At 51.7% G+C, this 15,753-nt stretch overlaps 1 long non-coding RNA gene across 3 annotated transcripts; it reads left to right on the top strand.

Moving 5' to 3' along the window:
* The first annotated feature begins 6,906 nt into the window (after nucleotides 1–6,906).
* Nucleotides 6,907–10,838, top strand: LOC131489873 (uncharacterized). 3 transcript variants are annotated; one of them, XR_009250785.1, is made up of 3 exons: nucleotides 6,911–9,104; nucleotides 9,293–9,383; nucleotides 9,675–10,838. It is a non-coding gene; the product is annotated as an uncharacterized LOC131489873 (long non-coding RNA). The 3 variants fall into 3 exon arrangements; XR_009250784.1 differs by having other exon boundaries at nucleotides 9,546–10,838; XR_009250783.1 differs by lacking the exon at nucleotides 9,675–10,838 and having other exon boundaries at nucleotides 6,907–9,104; nucleotides 9,293–9,559.
* The last annotated feature ends 4,915 nt before the right edge of the window (nucleotides 10,839–15,753 follow it).

Raw genomic sequence — 15,753 nt, 5'->3', positions numbered from 1 at the left:
AAAATTGTGAGGCAGCTTGGGGGCGGGGGGCTAGGAACATACCTGCTTTATTATTTCAAAGTCAAAAAGGAAGAAGGAAAGAGAAATCTCCCCCAAATTATAGCAAAATCTCAAGTTTTGATAAAGCTGGAGCTGGCTGCGTACATGTCTTGTATCATTTGCGATACTTTTCCACAAGGTTGAAACAGTTCCTAACAAGAAGAAAGAAAGGGGGGGGAGAGGGAGAGGCCAGGAGGGAGGGGGAGGCCGGGAGGGGCAGGCGGAGAGCGGACCCGAGCGGGCCAACAAGGGCGCCAGGCTGCTCCCGTCGCAGGGTTAGCTCGTCCTCCCGCCGCGAGGACGAAAGCCCCGGGTGTCTCCTCGGGGCAAATACCAGAAACCGAGAGCGAAATAATGGGTTTATTGGAGCAGCTCAACAAAGTTAAAAATCAAACATTCTGGGCACGGTACCACCCCAGAAAAAAAAACCGACTCGAGTTTTAACCGGCTGTGATCATGCTGTAGATGCAGGAAAGTGTCCCCGCGGAATTTATCCCCCGCACCATCAGGAAGACCTCAGCGAGATTTATTTCAGAGTTATAAAAAGATGTAAGGAGCATCACGGATCTTTGCCAAACCCAGAAAGGATGGGCCTGGTTTTCCTAGGGACTCCCCCACCGCGTGTCACCCCCCGCCGCGCGTCGTCCTCGGCATCGGGACACCTTCTTTATTCTTGTAGGACCTTCGCGTAGCATCTACCAGACGGCCCCGCACACAGCTGCGGGGCAAAGCCTCTTCCTGCCTGTGAGCACGAGTGTGCCCAGCGAAACCCACGTCCGCCAAGGGGCCACCCCCTACCTGGGGCGCACGCTCGTCACACCCTACAGCAGCCTTCAAAGCAGAGACAGCGCAGGCAGCTGTCCCCCCGATGCCACGAATACCAGAGCCCACAGATGCGGGGTCGTAAGAGGACTTGCGTGTGACTGTAATCTTCCTGAAAGGGGCGTTGCACCTGTCCCTTTCCGTGTCACCGTCGGCTGCGTCTTGCTGGATGGCTTCTAATCTTGGGTCGGTCGCAAAACTCAGAACTGTCATCTCCCCCTGGGGGCCACTGTGGTGGCCATCTGTAGGGCGGGCAAAGCAACAGCCTGGCAACAAAAATGGACGATGATACAGGGACGGCTTCTCTCCTTCAGTTAGTCACTGGTGGTAGTGACAGAGCAAAAGATAATAATGACGCTTTCTCAGCCAGGGAAACACGCACTTCTCTGGCTGTTTGAAAGACACAGGGTGGCATACGAGGTCATTTGTCATGGCGGTAAATGTGTGTGAGGGAAAAGGGGACAAGGCGCCGGGGCTGGGGAGGCGCACAGGATGCCGAGCCCAGGAACAGGAAGGCTGGCGCCCTGCACAGGGGCTCCAACGTGCACCTGCTGCCGAAGCCACCGCCACATTCAACTCTTTGTCACCACAAGAGGGACAGCTTCCGGCCACCGAGCCAATGAAACAGTGCTGCGAGCCCCACCTCGCTGTGACCTCTGGGGTCCCACCACCCCTGTGTGGCCACGGCCACCGTCGACACCAGCCCGGTGGTGGCAGCAGGCAAGAAGCATCTCCTCTCCCCGCCCTTTGACATCCTCCTAGAGCTTCCTGTCGGCAGATCCTGACAAGAAGCCGACTGGCAAGATCCAGGTGTCGGAATTTGCTGGCACCCACCCCCCAGCGGAGGGCAGAGAGCCCAAGGGGGACAATAGGGCTGAGACGGGGCAGCTAAGGAAGCCTGCGTTTGTTAAGCACTTGCTGTGTCTTAGCCACTATCCTAAGCACTACGCAGGCGTTACCTCCTTCGACCCTCAGAACAGCCCTGTGGGCTGGTCACTCCTACGACTTGTTCGGAAGACAGGGAAGCTATGTCTCCCACCAGCCGAGCTGCCCAGCTCACAGCCACTGAGTGACCGCAGCTAACGACACACGCTCAGCGCTGAGCCTGCTGCCAGCTGCCCGCATTCAGATATGTTTTTAAAAATGTTTTATTACGTTTATAAAACGGAATTATTCGCCTGGCACCCATACCTGGGTTTCTAATAGCATTCTCCAGTAAAAGGAGCCTAGGCTTCTTGGAGAAATGACTGAGTGTAGGGCTGGGAGGATCTTGTATTGCCAGAAAGTAGGGAAGTGTATATATATGTACACACACACACACACACACACACACACACACATACACACACACCCCTTGCTGGGGGTACGTCAAAGGGTCAGGGTAGCCACCCGAAGGAGCTAGAACAACCTGAGTGACAAAATAAAGAAGCATTGGATCATCGCCCAAAGTGTATAATAATATCCATGGGTCCAAACAGACACAAATAATCAAATAAGTAAGTGAACGGAGGAAACAGACAACTCTCCTGAGCGGAATTCCAAGTAAGTGTCCTCAAGAATGAAGCCTTCACTCCTCAGATGTGAGCGATTCATGACTCCCTTTCAAAGAATCCAGTGTGGACAGGGGTGGGGAGCCTCAGAGCGAGTTCACAGTGGAGAAGCCTGACAGACAGACAGACCCCGGCCAGCTGACGACGGTCAGCATCAGCATGTTGGTAGCCTGTGATACAACGTGATGGAATCAGCACCGCCCCCTCTGTGGTCCTCCTCCCCAAGCTCGTAACCTCAGTCTTAGCTGAGAAAAACACATGGCAAATCCCAACAGAGGGACATCCTAGAAACTGCCCAGCCAGTCCTCCTCAAAACTGTCAAGGCCATCGAAAATAAGCAAAGTCTGAGAAACTGTCACTGCCCAGAGGGGCCCAAGGAGCCATGAGGACTGGATGTAAGGTGGGGTCCCAGGTGGGATCCTGGAACAGGAAGAAAGGATCTCAGATAAAAACTACAGAAGTCTGAATCAAGTATGGACTTTAGTTAATAACACTGCATCGATATCGGCTCACTAACCCTGGCAGATGCACTATACTAACACAAGATGTTACTTTGTACTATCTTTGCAATTTTTCTGTAAATCTAAAAATACTCTGAACAAGAAGTTCACTTTTAGAAACTTAACTACGGAAGTTAAAGCAATCGATGCTCCGTGATGATTCACAAGTTTAGTTAGTAATAGAGAAAGGGGTAAGTTGACCACTTATTACTTACCTGAAACCACTTGTGCAGGTATTAGAAATACAGAGCCCACACCTGCCTACATCCCCTAAACAGACCATGGGGCTCCGTCCTACGCACTCCACTCAGGACCATTTCCTCTGCAAGACTGCCTTTGCTGCCCAGTTTGGCTCAGTGCTAGGACAGGCGGAGCCCCGGGGAGCCCTTGCAGGACGCTGCTTCCTTCCAAACAGATCTGGAAACAGATCTGGAAAACAGAGCGTTTTCCAGATCGGCCCAACCCCACTCGCAGTTGGGTGGACGGACGGAGGAAGACCAGAGCCCAGCTGTCTGCCCCCCATGGTTCAGCTGATGGAAAGGCACAAGAAAGAGTTTTAGGAGGACAAACATTCAACTGTCTCAGAGAAGTAGTCCCTTCAGAAATCCTGCCGTCTTCAGCAACGTGGATGGAACCAGAGGGGACTATGCTGAGTGAAGTAAGTCAGTCAGAGGACAGATATCGTATGTTCTCACTCATACATGGGTCTTGAGAAACTTAACAGAAGACCCTGGGGGAGGGGAAGGGGAAGAAAACAGTTACAAACAGAGAGGGAGGGAGGCAAACCATCAGAGACTCTTAAATACAGAGAACAAGCTGAGGGTGGATGGGGGGTGGGGAGGGGAAATGGGTGATGGGCACTGAGGAGGGCACCTGTTGGGATGAGCGCTGGGTGTCGCGTGGAAGCGATGAACCACGGAATCTACCCCCAAAACCAAGAGCACACTTTACACACTATGTTAGCCAATTTGACCATAAATTATATTTACAAAAAAAAAGGAAAGGAACACTGCACGGGCTCTCCAAGGTGCCAAGTGCTAGCCGGCAGCCCGACCGACCCTCTGACGCTAGCTCGGACGTGTGCGTGGGGTGCAGCTCACAACGCAGGACGGGCGTCAGCGTCTGCGGCCGTGCGTCCCGTCTATCCAGTTGTTCTGGGTGAATAAGGCTGAGGCCTGTGACGTCATTACCAACGCTTTTGAAATGTAGAGACTTACAGTTCAAACAAAAGTTCTAAGCAGATTGAGAAGAAAACGGCAAAGCTGATCTTCACACGAGACCATCACCTGAGAGGTGAAAGCACCAGGAAAACGTCCAAGTTGATTACTGTTTCTTTCTGATTTTTTTTTTTAAATAACAGTCTCTGACTCATCTTCCTCCCTCTTTGAATGGATGGACCGTTTCCGGGTGTAGAATGTAGATGGGACTGACATGTTGCCCGCCTCTCTCTTGTTCTGAGCTACCCTACACGCCCCATCCGGCGACGGTCCAGCTACCCCAGGACACGGTGAGTGAATTATTCATCGACGCAGAACTGGCGAAATGCAGAGCTCAGGTAGACTCCGCTAAACCCGAGAGGCTTCGTCTGGCATAGGTTTTCAGCCGAGTTCCTGGCTCCCACAGTTGTGATCCGTTCAACAAACATCGAGCCGTTGGCCCACCCTGGAATCAGATATCGTTACTCTGCCTGGCGTGAGCTCTAATCCTTACCATTAAATAAGATAAACTTACTCTTCCCGAACATTAGCCGCAGCACGTCCCCTTAAATAAGAACAGACTGAAGATCCCAAAATGCCCCAAAGTTATTCTCCAAAGACAATGCTGCCGATGACTTCTCCTAGATCAATCACCATTGAAGGTCGCCTGTCCTATTTGGCAATATTTGCTCAGTAACTAATAAAGATCAGCCTGTAGTTATTTATATTAGGTTATCATCTCTCCAGGGTGAAGCTTAATCCATTTTGCAATGTTTTTCCCAACAAGACAACATGAGTTTCTCCGCCTGAAAATGAATTAAGTGCACGGTTTCTAAATATGGGATCTGACATTGTTCTTGTTACAAAAAGCAATTTATTCCCCAAAAGGCTTACACTTCAAAGGTTATATAAAAAGGTTCAAATATCAATGCTATCCATTTTTCAATTACTGGGCTTCCTAACACCACTGGCTTTTGGACAGATAAGCAGTGGTATCAGTTTTCTTATTCAACATCTTATAGGTTTCCAATTCCACAGCACAGAGAAAGCAAATTTATTGTAATACATTTAGCTGCTTTGGAAACAGGAGAATCCAGTCTGTTTCCTCCAAGACTATAGAAGGTATCAAATAGCATCTTAAAGGGGTATTTATGAAGTGCCCGATAGTAACGATTGCAATTGTAGATACAGCTTCAAGTGTCTACCTATAAACAGTCTCATATGTATATATATATATATATATATATATATATATATATATATATATACACACACACACACACACACACACACACACACACACACAAAGGTGAGGGGGCTGGGGAAAACGATTTTCAACGTATGAAAATGAAGGAGCCATGAAAACAATCCAAACATCTCCTAAAAGACAATCTACAGACACTTGTGTGTTCCTAAGAGGGAAGGAAAGAATCCTTTTGTCTTCGGTTGTGCCAGCAGATAAAAAGAAATGGCGTCATTCATATTTTCCTTCTGACAATTAAAAAGGATGCTTGGGATTATGCCTGAAGGATCATGTGGCAAAAAGAAAGAACGTCCTGATACTCAGGGGGAGATTTTTTTTCTTGGTGTCAAACCAGGCATGTCACATGAGACTTTTCATAATTGGGTAATAAGGACGGGGCGGTCTGATGGACACAGGTCTGGAGGTCCTTCTCAGGAAGAAAACAAAACTTAGGAGGAAAGGGAGCTGACACTGGTCACACGGAGTCACGGAGGCCGGGGTGCAGTGGCGGGGTACAGGCGTTCACTGCAGAGTCCCGCCCTGTACGGTGGCCTGTCTCCCCGGGGGTGGGGCCGTGGCCGTGGCGAGTGCCAGCTCTCCGCTCACGGGAGGGACGCTGCCTGCTTCCAGCCCCGCGGGGTGACCCGCACACCCGCCCCGCCGCCGTGGACCCAAACACAGACAGGTACGCCCACCGACAGCCCACGGGCACAGGACCCACCTGCAGGAAGTTCCCAGGTTAGACCCCAGAGACACGAGATTAGCCGCAGCCCCAGCAAGGGAAGAAGCACAGAGAGGGGACGAGGCGAGAAAGCAAGGCGTGAGAGGGCAGGAGCGGCAGGAGCACCAGAGCAGAGGCGGAGGGGACCGGCCGCGGGCTTCACAAGCACCCCCAGGTCTGGATACAGAAGGGAACGGGACCCCCTGTTCACAACAGCTAACTCTGTGACGACGGCCACACACAGCACCGAACCAGGTTCACCTGTACTTGACGGTCCCGCGTGGCCCATCCTTTCAAGGGCCCGCACTCTGCTGTCACCCCACTTCCCCTCGCTCCCCAGATATTCTCGTCCTAAAGGGAGCACCTTTACATCTTCCAAAAAAACCCTCATAGGTCACCCTGCTTTTCAAACACATGCCCGCCCAGCTTACTCTTTTTCCCCTGTTCTTTCCCTGGAAAAGGGTGAATTCCTCTTCTGGAATTTCATTTGCTAATCCAAGCATGTCCTGTCCAGACACTCAGCTATGGCCTTGCAGGAAAAATATTTGGGGGGAGGGGCGAGGGGAGGGTGGACTCTCAGCCGAATGTTTTGGCCGTTTTTAGAGCTAATTTCCACTTTTCCACTTTTCCTACTTGTAATGGGTTAAATTGTGTCCCCCCCCCCCCCAGAAAGAAACGTTCAAGTCCTAACACCCAGGGCCTCAGAATGTGACCTTGTTTGGAAATAGGGCCACTGCAGATGTAACTATGTTACCGTGTGACCAGTGTCAGCTCCCTGATGTAACCAGTTAAGGTGAGGTCATAATGGGGAGGGCGGGCCCCGATCCAATAGGATTCGTGTCCTTTTGAGAAGACAGAGACACCAGAGACCAACTGAGACCAGAGGCAGAGACCGGAGTGAGGAGACTGCACACCAGGGAGTGAACGCCAAGGATCACCAGCAGCCGCCGGAAGCTGGAAGGCACAGAGAGGGACTCCCCTACCTGTTTCAGAGGGAGCACGGCCCTGCTCACACCCGTTTTAGACCGTTTTAGACCTCTGGCCTCCAGAACCGGGGGAGGAGACATTGTTTGAAGCCTCCTGGTTTGTGCGCTTTGTCACGGCAGCTCTGGAAACTGACACACACCCACGGCCACGACAAAGGCCCTTCACCACTGAGCTTGTGTCCAGCACCTTTCATGTTCCACTGTGAAACAGCACCTGAGCAGGACGAACGCTGCAGGTGCGGGTGAGCCAGGACCCTCAGGAAGCAGCTGTCCGCAGAGGAGACACCTACAAACAAGAGAGCACAGACTTACACGGATGCCCGTGTCGAACTGATTCCGTGAGGTGAAGTCTTCGTGGAGTGTGGACTGGACACGGTGGGGGGTGAGTGGTCAGCTGTGAACACCGTGGATGGTCTACATCATCTGCTGCCCGTTAAACTGCCAAAGTTTATTGACCACACCTCTTACCAGACAGCTTCTCTGCTGTTGGCTTCAACGAATCAGGAAACGAAAATTTATAAACCAAGTAAGGACATATTATGAATCTGCTCCTTTCAAGCACACAACACATTTATCAGTTTCTGTGTGCCATCGGATTGGAGGCATCACGAAACAAGATTCACACAAATCCTGAAGGACACCTAAGGCTTTGATCTGAAAGTCTAGAAAAGTCTGGAGTGACGCTCCTGGTTACATACTGGTTGCACCTGCACTGAGAGCTCTCTCCGGCTCCTGGAACTCCTTGTGGCATTAGTCTCTGCCCATAAGTCTTCTACAAGGAAGCAAGCTTGTCAGCTCAAAATTTGACCTTCGATTTCACGTATTTTGTTCAGGAAAGCACGTTACCCGACACCCAGAGGAGCACAAAAGAAAGCCCCCTGAGGCCGTGCTTCCCTTCCTGAATATCAGCTCGGAGAACCTCCCAGTCTTGATGGAAATTTTCACTCATGGGCATTTTTCTCACACGCTTCACTGAGTCTTCAAAACAACTGGATTTCTATTGGGTATGTGTTAGGAACGCCAAAGAAATTAATGATGAACAATGCAATGAACCTCAGTTATTCTGATGGGGGAAAAGACAACTTCTAAGGCTGGCGGCACTTGTGAGGCAACAGTGCCCATTTTCTGGGCTATCCTCCATCCAGATGCAGGTGACCAGCATCCAGGTGACGCGGCAGTCCTGCGTTAAGTGTTTTCACGTACCGACTCATACGATCCCACCACTCTCCTCCGGAGCCTATGAGACAGGAACCCTTATTTTTCTCATATTATCTATGAGAAAACTAAAGCAATGGGAAGGCTGGCTTCTAATACCTAATTAGTTGATGTACCAGGAGGATTCTGCATCCTGGGTGCTATCTGGAGATCTCTTGGGGACACGTGATACGTGGATCGCCTGGGACCCGTGTGGCCATGCACAGTGCACCCTCAGGAAGGGTCCTGGGGAAGTGGCCTTGAAGTCAGTAGCTCAGCCAGGTCAGAATGATGTGCCTTGTCTCACCCCAAGCCCTGAAGTTCAAGTACAGATCTCACGTTCCCCTCCATTTCAGTCATTAGCAACAAGCAGATGTAAGCGTAGGCACCAGGCACACCTGTGCTGGAGAGCCACAGGTTAATCGTTAGGGGCCATTGGCTCCTTGTGCAGACTGACCTCAAGGGACAAGGAGGAGGGGTTTCCACGATCGCTGTCATGTGGCCTTTTCCACGCACCACATCCTCGAGCCCACCAGGAGGTTTTGTGAATTACCTCATCAATGCAATCAAAACAACAATACAAATGGCCCTGTGATGGAATATGTTCTTTGTTTAAAAGCCAAAGGGTAAGAAATGGTTTTTGGTGGGTCAGCAAGTTTTGCTAAATCTGATAAGTGCCTGGATCGGTTTTTAAATGCACGTTTGTATGTCTTCCGGCTACGTAAGCAAGCTGCCTTCGGAGGCTATTTCCTGGCCGAGAGTGAGCGACCGGGATAGACCTCACCCAGGAAGTCATCAGACCCAACCTTCTGAGCTTGGGTGGTGCTCACAGGGAAACCTCGAATCTCAACGGGTACTTGTGGCTTTATCTTAATTAATATCTTCTCTCTCTGTCTCTCTATGAAAAAAATCAGTGTAACTGGTGTGGTTTTTAAAAAAGAATAGTACTTAATTGCCATTCTAGCTCTACCGTAAAATTGTATCTACAATCATAATTTTGAATGTTTTTTGAAAGTACCTGTGTTTTGTTCTCTCTCTCAGCAAGCAGACAGAGCCAGGAGGAGCAGTCGACATTTCATAGGATGTTTGCCGTAGACGCCTTTCTCCTACTGGTGTATTCCAGAAGACAAATGTACTAGTCTAAATTAGTTTTTTTTTTCCTTCTTTCCCTGCTGGTAATTAGCACTAGAGGGGATGGGTCTGAGTTAACTATTAATAGTTTAGAAGTAAACCTGAATTTTAGCAGCAACACATTACCAGACAGTAAAAACCTGATTCTTCTGCTTCTGTTAAGAGCTTATCAATGAATGGAAGCTTCCAACTGTGTCTGACTATTGAACAATCGTGTTCCCAGCTGATGTTCGTTTATGCTGCACACTGCTGTATACCTGCACTGTTGTCTAACAGTGTTAATCTCTCCTAGCTGTGAGGGGTGCACAGAGAGCTTCCACAACGTCCCCGAGCCATCGGGCGACGCCTCCGCTCACACACCAGCCTTCGGGACTCCCCACGTCTCGCTGGAGCTCCTCTGCCTGGACGTGGGGACCTAACCCAAAGCAAGGGCAGATTACGCAGCACGGAGGACCCCTGCCTCCGGCTAGGTTAACCAAGTCGACCAGGACGTCTGTTACTCTCCTGCGTGTGCTTGGAGGAAAACAAGAAACAGAGCGAGGGCAGGGGGGCACGTCCGGCACCTACACGGGGCCGGGCACGCGGGGGCTCATAGCAGCCCTCCTCCCTCTTCGCCAAGCGTTTACATCTAACTATATTTAACCCTCACCAAAATGCAATGTGGCAGTAACGGACCCACCTCCCAGATGCGAAACTTAAGCTCAGAGAGGCTGGGGACTTCGTAAGGTCACATGAGCGGTAACCGGCAGACTCAGGGGTCTGTCCAGGTGGATGGGCCCAAAGGTCGACCGTTGGCACTGGACCACGTGCCGCGCGTGATGGCCATCCTCTGCCCTGTGCCCTTTGTCTTCCTCCTCCCGGTTAATCCTCCTGAGAAGAACACAGAAATATGTAAACTCGAGGAGCAGGAAATAAAATTTCTGGAGCTTAGTGACGGCAAGCTGGAATGTGCAGAGAGCCCGTGGCTGGGACGGGAAACGTCGGTAGATGTGCCCCGGCATTTGTCCGGAGCGTCCTTCCCCGCGGGAGACGAGAACGTGAGCCACGCGGCACCTCCACCCACCCGGGCCCTGCTCTCTCTCCCAGCCGCTGCCCGGCGCCCGATCCCGCCACTTGTCACCAAACACCCAGTGTTGTATTTCGTCAGTAAAACGGAGCGAAAAGTACTTGCCCGGAAATCCTCGGAGGGTCGTTTGAAGAGCGAGCGACAAGAGCTGTGGAAAAGAAGGCGAACACACAAGCCGAGTGCGGCATTGCTGCTGTCCTGCTCGAGTCCGACTGCTCATCTGGCACCTGCAGGTACACGGGGCGGGGTCCCCAGGCGGCCCGACGGCAGGAGCCAGCCGGCTACCGCGGACACCTCGGCCCTCAGGCAGCCGCAGACCAAAGTCCACACGAGGCGCTGTATTTTTAGTTAAATCGAGCCTTCCTCCGAATTAAATGCCCTCCCAAGATATGACAGTATCCTTTCATCAACATAACGTATTACAATCAATTTACTAGTAAGGACATTAAAAAGTGACCCTCAGACCTTAAGCACCCTCTCTGCCCCATAAAAATCCCTCCTTCCACAAGGCTGCCTCGCAGCCCCCAAACCCTGCGGCCGGAGCGGGCATTACCCGCCCTGAGACACAGAGAGTGTGGCGCTGGCCAGGACGCCTGCCTTCTGTGAGCTATTCAAGGCGCGTGCCTCTAATAAGGCCACGTGCCCTTCGGAGATGTGACTCCTGTTAGACCCAGGGTTGCAGCCACGTCAAAGGCAGCATCTGTCCACACCAGCCCCACAGCAGCTGGCTTACCCCAGTCCACTGCTTGACGTAGTTCCTGCCCAACCTCTAAGCTGCGTTTGGGTGAAACTACGAGGCTATTTTGTGGCAAATAGCTAAACTTTTTTTTTCTTAATTTTTTTTTAATGTTTATTTATTTTTGACAGAGAGAGAGACAGAGAGACAGAGCGTGAGCAGGGGAGGGGCAGAGACAGAGGGAGACACAGGATCCGAAGCAGGCTCCAGGCTCCGAGCTGTCGGCACAGAGCCCGACGCGGGTCTGGAACTCCCGAACCGTGAGATCGCGACCTGAGCCGAAGTCGGACGCCCAACCGACCGAGCCCCCCGGGAGCCCCCTAACCCTTACCTGCATGCACGCACTGTATGGACAAAAGGCGTCTTACAGAAAGATACGCGAACAAGGCTGGGGTAAAATCGCGTGGCCTTTCCAGCTGCAGCCCGTTCTCACCAGCACGGCTGCTGGGCCTAGAGCCCCCGAGCCCGACACCCTTCACTGTCCTGTGTGTGAGGCAGCCCCTCCTGTCCGGCCTGGAGGGCTGTGGGGACCAGAGGACCACCTGCTGGAGGGCCGAGGCTTCTCCACCCACTTCTCCTCGACACTCCTGTACCAACAGGCAAGCCACACACCACCAGGCGCGGTCATTTTAAGTGCACAATTCAATGATTTTTAGTACATGTACAGCCATGCACAATCGCTGTCACCTCCCCCCCCCCCCGAAAGAGACCCAGGGCCCGCTCGCGGCCCCAGCCACAGCCACGGTACTCGGCCACTTTGAAAACGACAGTTGTCCAGACCCCACCGCGGAGCCCTCGGGGGTGGGGGTGGGGGAGGGGGTGGGGGTGGGGGCGGGTCCCCACCCGGTGTGTCCTAACACCTCCTCAGGGGAGTCAGGCTTGCCCCAGCTCCGAGAAGCACCCCGAAAGGGAGGAAGCTCTCGGGTGGCTCCAGGAGAGGAGCCACCGGGCAGTGACGCGGTACGTGGTTCCCAGGAGCACAGGTTCGGGACCAGAAGTCTCCAAAGCAACATCCCGAGCTGCTCTTCTCACAGGGACGTGCGTAGAGATGCTGCTTTTTAATACGGAACGAGCTTGGTCATTTCATCAAGATGTCAAGCCCATAAAGATTCTTCCCTTGACTATATTTTCTGTCTTAATGTTAGAACTTGTTTAGAAAACTCTTTGTTTTTCATGCAAAGTCCTAAAGCGTATCAATTTAAATCTCAGTGACAATAAAACGCCACAAAGCACTGTACCTCCCCAAACTCACGCATTTCCTGTTCTTATAAAAGCCAAATGAGTTCATCATAATTAATGCTATAGAACAGATCCTGCATAATAATAATTAACCACATATTGTTAAGTGCTATCAAAAATGCATGGCATTTAATTAGCTTGAAAACAACATTCGCTGCGTATTACAAAGTGAGCTGATGTTGGTCTTGGGATGATCATTCTTCAGCAGGAAGCACTTTTCTTAACAGTCTTGTAATGTATTTATTAGTACTTCAATAATATTGAATTAGTACACTAGCAATTTAGCTTAAATATTCCATTTCAATTAAACATTTGACCTCTTTGAACCCTCTGGAATTCTGAAATTCGGGACCGGTTTGTAATTATGCCATTTGTGGATACAGTATGATATAATAACTCCAGAGTTTTATTGCCTTAGTACCTAATGGAGATGTTCGGCGTGATGAAATTGTCCAACGCGCCCGCACCAGTTCCCCTGGGGGTGCGGATGGGGTGGGGCCGTCCGTCACAAGGTCCCTCAAGGTCATGAGGGAAAAACGTGGCAATGGCTGAGCCTCAAGACCAGATCGGCCAGCAAACTGCTGTTCGCTCCCGCCCCGGTCACGGCCTGGCCTGTTTCCTGAGGCGAGTTCGTCTGCCCTCCCGGTATTTTCTTTTCTATGAAATGGGATAATATTGCTAAATTCACTGAACCTCCCGAAACCCCTTGGAGACCACACTAGTCTAAAATTTATATGTAAATGACTTTCTGCTAATTGGTGATAAGAATAATTTAGTAAAATGTGGGATTATGATACAATCTTTTATGGGAAGAATTATCATGAACCTCATTTTTATTCTGAAAAGAAAATGAAACTTCATTAAGATTGTCATGTTGGATTTGCATTTATATTGGCCTTTAAAAGTCATGGAGGCAACTACTACCTATAAATAAATAACATAGCTGTGTATTTAAGTACAGTGCTTTGTTGAACAAAAATGCCAGCTCTTGACCATATGTTGCATAATCTTTTCCTAAAATTGTGTGACTTTTCATTACTCATCATTAAGCCAAGTAGGGGTAGGAATCCGAGAATGGTCCCTCCCAGGGCAAAATCCCTCCTCCTCTGTGGCCCCGTGGAGCTAGAACGCCCAGTATCTGCCCTCAAACTACAGTGAGGTGAGAAGTCCTGAGTACCAGCGACAGACATTTTGGCTGGAAAGGGAGAAAAGGGGAGGAAAAAGGAGTCACTGGTCCCAAGCAATTTCAAAATGGGAAAGCCCCTTGGGTTTCAAGGCGTGAGGTCAATCCTCTGTGGCTCACGGCTCTGCCCCTGAATCATCTTTCTTTTGTCTTGAAGGATAGCGTTTACTCTCCGCTGAGTGTTTTCATTAGTCCGTTTCCCGCCTGTCCACGTTTCGGGATCTGACAGCCTTCTTTCCCTCTGCGATCCCCCTTTTCCTCTCGGACCCATCTGGCCGTGTTCTGGTGACGTGAAGCTCCTGAGAACCGCGGGGACCACGCGTGCGTGCCACAGAGTCCGCTCCGGCCGGGGGGCGCAGGGTCACTGCCAGCGGGTCTGGGATGCTCTTGGGCTTCACGGAGGCATCTCTCCGCCAGACCTTAATCTCCTCAGAGAGCCTTGTGTGTGTCTGCGTGACCGATCACTCTGACCCTCGGATCCTTCCCAGGTACTAGTGAGAGACTGAACAGCCACACCCTCCGCTTTTCCCCCCGGAGCAAAGATCCCTGCCAACGGATCTCTTAATGTTGGTGTATTTTGCGATCTGGATGGACCGAGAACCTCCCACATGATCCAGACTTAGTCCCTTTCATGTCATGGTTTTTCTCCCAGTTTCCCCCCCGCCTTCCTGCTTTGGTCTACGAGCACCAGGCAGACATCAGGCTACGCCCTCAACACTTTGCCGGCAGCCGCTTCAGATAAATGATTTCACGGCTCACAAGTTCTTGCCGCGCAACCACAGGCACGGCCTCACCCAGGTTGTGGCCTCTGTAACGAGGCTCCCCTTCCTGCAACGCTGGGGTAGGCGCCCTGGCGTCTCCCCAGCCCCCACTGACAGCGAACTCCCGTCTAGATTTCCGCAAACGGCCTGTGAGGCTCACGGCTCACGTGTCTTCCGTCCGTCTGTCCGTCTGCTCGACACGTGTAGCTTTCTCCTTTGTGGACTTCTGCTTCCGGCCTCGCCCACTGTCCGGATCCAAATACACTTCTCTGTTCTTAGGTATAGTTTACAGCAACACCCTACTTTCAGGCAAAAACGTGTTGCGTTGTGTTGTCCCTTAAGCAGTCTGGGCAAGAGTCCAGCTGTACCATTAACATGTATGCATCGCACGTATAGACACACGTGCGATCCATCTATTGGGTCTGTTTCTCCTGAATTTGTGGAGCATATGGAGCACACATATACAACGTGTCTCAACACGTAGCAAATTGGCTCAGGTGGTACTGGGAACCCACAGGTCTAATACCCGCAGGACAGGCCATGCAGCTGGAACTCGGACCGGAGCTGTGGGCTTCAGGAGGTCCCCTCTCCCCCGGAAAACCTGAGTCTTTGACAGACTCGCCTGATTGGATGAGGCCCACCCCGTCTCGAGGGTGACCTCTTTGCTCAGGGTGAGCCGATGGGTGATTCCAAGCACGTGCACATACCGCGGCCCACAGCCCCCACCCACGTTGGGGCCAACAGCTGGGGCTGTGGCCTCGACACTCGGTGTCCTTTCCCCACCCCCCACCGCCTTCGTGGGCTCTGCCTCTCCTGAGGCCCCCATCACGTGCTCCACGCCACATCATCACGCTTCCCAAGGGGGACACTCAGGGAAAGACCCAAGAGACATTCGACGTGTGGGGCGACCAAAACAGGATTCGCCGGTGCACTTGGGAGCTCGAAACCCAGCTACTGAAAGGAAGGAACGAGAGAAAACAGGGATCGGAGCAGGAACTTTGACGTAACAGACGGCGAAGAAGAAAAGGCAGGACGAGAACGGAGAAAAGAGATGCCTGTTTCATATCATAAAAGACCACGTAACGTGAGTTTTTAATCTGTAACTTTCCCACAGACCAGACCACGCCTGCTACCCACGCACTGGTACACATCCTCCGGGCGTTCTCGATACAATAGTGACGTCACGGGTGGCGCAGAAGGGGCGTGGGCTCACGGGGACAGGACATGAGCGCCCACAGGGCTGCCCTGGCGACGCCCCAGCTGTCGGGCGGCGGGCACTGGCTGTGTCCTGGCTCCGAGTACAGATGGCACAACCCTGAGAGAGCGCTGGTGGTGAGTTTCGGCTGCTCCTAGAGACACTCAGACCGAGACGGAAAGGCCAACACA

This window comes from Neofelis nebulosa, chromosome 11 (assembly GCF_028018385.1).
Source record: "Neofelis nebulosa isolate mNeoNeb1 chromosome 11, mNeoNeb1.pri, whole genome shotgun sequence".
Classification (NCBI taxonomy): domain Eukaryota; kingdom Metazoa; phylum Chordata; class Mammalia; order Carnivora; family Felidae; genus Neofelis; species Neofelis nebulosa.
This window is presented reverse-complemented; position numbering and strand designations above follow the sequence as displayed.